Source organism: Triticum dicoccoides, chromosome 6B, assembly GCF_002162155.2.
Source record: "Triticum dicoccoides isolate Atlit2015 ecotype Zavitan chromosome 6B, WEW_v2.0, whole genome shotgun sequence".
Classification (NCBI taxonomy): Eukaryota; Viridiplantae; Streptophyta; class Magnoliopsida; order Poales; family Poaceae; genus Triticum; species Triticum dicoccoides.
Window position 1 is genome coordinate 271,404,003 of NC_041391.1, and position 5,116 is coordinate 271,409,118.

The window sequence follows — 5,116 nt, forward strand, 5'->3', positions numbered from 1 at the left end:
GCGCTGAGTGAGGTGACAATCAAGAACAAATACCCACTGCCGATGATCAATGATTTGTTTGACCAGTTGCAAGGAGCTAAAGTTTTCTCCAAGATTGATCTTCGATCAGGTTGTCACCAGTTGAAGATCCGAGAGCAGGATATACCTAAGACAACTTTCACCACCAGGTATGGGCTATATGAGTATACCGTTATGTCATTTGGATTGACTAACTCACCTGCCTATTTCATGAATATGATGAACAAAGTGTTTATGGAGTTTTTGGACAAGTTCGTCATGGTGTTCATTGATGATATATTGCTCTACTCGAAGAATGAACAAGAGCATAAGGAGCATTTGTGTTTGGTTCTTGAGAAGCTCAGGGAACATCAGTTGTATGCCAAGTTCAGCAAATGTGAGTTTTGGTTAAAGGAAGTTGGATTTCTCAGACATGTTATATCCGAAGAAGGAATAGCAGTAGACCCTACTGTCGGTGTCAAAACCGGCAGATCTCAGGTAGGGGGTCCCGATGTGTGCGTCTAAGGCTAATGGTAATAGGAGGCAGGGGACACGATGTTTTACCCAGGTTCGGGCCCTCTCGATGGAGGTTAAACCCTACTTCTTGCTTGATTGATCTTGATGATATGAGTATTACAAGAGTTAATCTACCACGAGATCGTAGAGGCTAAAACCTAGAAGCTAGCCTATGATGATTATGATTGTTCTCGTCCTATGGACTAAAACCTCCGGCTTATATAGACACCGGAGGAGGTTGGGGTTACACAGAGTCGGTTGTAAAGAAGGAGATCTAACATCCAGATCGCCAAGCTTGTCTTCCACGTAAAGGAGAGTCCCATCCGGACACGGGACGAAGTCTTGAGTCTTGTATCTTCATGGTCCATTAGTACGGCCAAAGTATATAGTCCGGCCGTCCGGATACCCCCTTATCCAGGACTCCGTCAGTAGGCCTTGAACCAGGCTTCAATGACGATGAGTCCGGCGTGTAGATTGTCTTCGGCATTGCAAGGCGGGTTCCATCCCAGAATACTCCAAAGCAGATTAAGGATTGTGTCCGGCTCTGTGAGATAATTTCCACACACCACCGTAGAGAGGATAACACTTTACAAATCTAATCTGCTGACAATTTTTCTTTTCACGGTGTGCCCTTACACCGTGGCCCGGATTAATACGAACCGGTTTTTCTCGGCCCGCCTCGACACGTGTTGTGAGGCTATTTTATTGGCACACCTTGTCAAAGCAGAGATCGTGTTCCTCTTATTGCGGGATCCTCCATCAATACGGGAACGTGCAACCCCACAACGCCTGTTGGTATGACTCTGTGTTTTTAGGTAAGTTCCAAGCGGTTACGCCGAGGACGCTTGATATTCACCCCCTTTATAGAGGGAATGAGGCCTATCCCTCTACCACGCTTGCGCCTACCCGCATCTCGAGTTCCAACACCCGAAGCCCAAGCTTAGGCACTTCGGATCTTCAATCATGTCCGTGTCCAACCTTCAAGGCCGGTGGATGGCCTCCTCCGTCACAGAGGAGGACATTGCGAAGCTTAGGAAGGTCAGATATCTGACCGCTGACATCAAGCACAGGCTTCCTGCCCCAGGGCAGGTCATCCCTACTCCCGAGCCCAACGAGAGCGTCGTATTTGTTTTTCACTTCCTCCGCACTTTGACTTCACCCTTGATCCCTTTGTGAGAGGGCTCATGTTCTATTACGGGCTAGATTTTCATGATCTAGCTCCGGACTCCATCCTTCACATCTCGTAGTTCATCATTGTGTGCGAAGCCTTCCTCCACATCACCCCGCACTTCTGCTTATTGCTTAAGACCTTCAATGTGAAGCCGAAGATGATTGAGGGGCGACACACGGAGTGTGGAGGTGCTGCAATAAGTAGGAATGCCGACGCCCCATGGCCAGAGGGCTTCTTCCCGGAGGTGTCCGATCTATGGCAGCGGAGGTGGTTTTACGTCACGGCTCCTAGAGGCACAAAGTGGGTGACTGCCCCCGACTTCCGTTCGGGCCCTTCGCCTCAACTGGCGCCATGAGCCAATGTGGGACTGGATTGGGGGCCTGCTAATGACGTTCCAACATTGCAGAGCCCCATTCGGGAGCTTCTTGAGAGGGACACTACTCTTGTCAGTGTAATTTAGGTAATGCTAGTCCGACGGATCTTGCCGTGCATGCGTCGTCCTCTCCGAATGTGGGAGTTCAACCCAGAAGGTCCGCGGACTATTCTGCACTTCTTCGACATGACGCTCGAAGGGATGTGTGATACGTCTCCAACCTATGTATAATTTTTGATTGTTCCATGCTATTATATTACCCCTTTTGGATGTTTATGGGGTTTATTTTATACATTTATACCATTTTTTGGACTAACCTTCTAACCGAAGGCCCAGCCCGTATTGCTGTTTTTTTTGCCTATTTCAGTATTTCGAAGAAAAGGAATATCAAACGGAGTCCAAATGGAATGAAACCTTCGGGAGCGTGATTTTTGGAACGAACGTGATCCATAGGACTTGGAGTGCAAGTCAAGAAGCAGCCGAAGCTTCGACGAGATAGGAGGGCGCCCCCCCCTTATAGGGCGCCCCCTGTCTCGTGGGCCCCCCGGGCGTCCACCGACGTACTTCTTCCTCCTATATAAGCCTACGTACCCCGAAAACATCCAGGGAGCCAACGAAACGCAATTTCCACCACCGTAACCTTCTGTATTCGCGAGATCTCATATTGGAGCCTTCGCCGGCACTCTGCCGGAGGGGGAATCGACCATGGAGGGCTTCTACATCAACATCCTTGCCCCTTAGATGAGTTGTGAGTAGTCTACCACAGACCTATGGGTCCATAGTTATTATCTAGATGGCTTCTTCTCTCTTTTTTGATCTCAATACAATGTTCTCCCCCTCTCTTGTGGAGATCTATTCGATGTAAACTCTTTTTGCGGTGTGTTTGTCGAGATCCGATGAATTGTGGTTTTATGATCAATTTTATCTATGAATAATATTTGAATCTTCTCTGAATTCTTTTATGTATGATTGAGTTATCTTTGCAAGTCTCTTTAAATTATCAGTTTGGTTTGGCCTACTAGATTGATCTTTCTTGCCATGGGATAAGTGCTTAGCTTTGGGTTCAATCTTGCGGTGTCCTTACCCAGTGACGGAAAGGGTTGCAAGGCACGTATTGTATTGTTGCCATCGAGGATGACAAGATGGGGTTTATATCATATTGCTTGAGTTTATCCCTCTACATCATGTCATCTTGTTTAATGCGTTACTCTATTCTTATGAACTTAATACTCTAGATGCAGGAAGGAGTCGGTCGATGTGTGGAGTAATAGTAGTAGATGCAGGCAGGAGTCGGTCTACTTGTTGCGGACGTGATGCCTATGTACATGATCATGCCTAGATAATCTCATAATTATTCGCTTTTCTATCAATAGCTCGACAGTAATTTGTTCTCCCACCGTAATACTTATGCTATCTTGAGAGAAGCCTCTAGTGAAACCTATGCCCCCTGGGTCTATCTCTTATCATATTTGCCTCCAATCTACTTTTATTTGCATCTTTACTTTTTGCATTTATATTACAAAATACCAAAAATATATTTATCTTATCATACTATCTTTATTAGATCTCACTTTCGCAAGTGGTTGTGAAGGGATTGACAACCCCTTTATTGCGTTGGTTGCGAGTTATTTGTTTGTTTGTGTAGGTGCATGGGACTTTTGAGGAGCCTCCTACTAGATTGATACCTTGGTTCTCAAAAACTGAGGGAAATACTTAGGCTACTATTGCTGCATCACCCTTTCCTCTTCAAGGAAAACCAACGCAAGCTCAAGACGTAGCAAGAAGGATTTCTGGCGCCGTTGCCGGGGAGGTCTTCGCTCAAGTCAAGACATACCAAGTACCCATCACAAACTCATCTCCCTCGCATTTACATTATTTGCCATTTGCCTCTCGTTTTCCTCTCGCCTACTTCACCCTTGTCGTTTTATTTGCCCTCTCTTTCCCAATCTTCTCCTCTCTTTTCGCTTGCCTTTTTATGTTTGCCGTGTGTTAGTTCGCTCACCTTGTCACCATGGCTAGTCCTCCTATCCTTATTATCACTCCCGAACAAGAAATTCTCAATTTTAAGCAAAGGGAGGGAGAAAATTTAAAAGATGCTTGGCTTAGAATTTGCAATGCCCAATATAAATCTTCTAGGGAGCTTTCCACTTCCGTTCTTCTCTGCAATTTTTATGTAGGCATCACTCCTTGGAATAGATGTGTTCTTGATATTGCTACCGGAGGTGATTTCATGAGTAGCCATACGTTTGATGCTTATAATGCTATGTTAGATTTGTTTGGCCCACCACCTCTTTTGGTCAATGGAACTGTTTTAACTTTAGAACACGTTATGCAACGGCTTGAGAATATTGCAAATAAAATTGCCACTGTTGAGTTGATTGAAAATTTGGATAAAAAGATTAATAATCACATTACCCAATATGGATCTAGGGTTGGAGTTACTTTGAAAAATCTTAAAGAAAAAGAACCTATATTCAATGAAGAAATAGATCTAGACTCTGCTAGAATCGGTAATCTTGAGGATATCATTACAAACTTAGGTTCCGCGTTTTCCTCCATGAAAAACACTCCAAAAACCCCTACTAAAACTGCCAAGTTTATTAATGTTCCTAAAAATAAGGGTGAATCTTCTAGTAAGGGAGACGCGGATCTCAAATCCATAAGTGTTCATCCTAATTATCTCTCTATCGTTAAGGAACCTTTTGCTACCAATGAATTTCTTGAATTTTTCCCTAAAGGTTTAGCCATTGCTAAAAGGGGAGAAAAGTCCCTAGAGATCACAAGCGCTCTATTTATGAATTTAGTGCCAAAGATGGCACTCGTTAGATCTATCTTCGCTTTTATGCCAAGCTAGGGGTGTTAAACGATAGCGCTAGTTGGGAGGCAACCCAATTTTCTTTCTGTTTTTTGTTTTTGCTCCAGTTTAGTAATAAATCTTGCATCTATCTTCTGTTTAGATGTGTTTTTATCTTTTAATTAGTGTTTGTGCCAAGTAGAACCTATAGGACAACCTATGATGATAGTTGATCTGATTCTGCTGAAAAACAGAAAATTTGCAC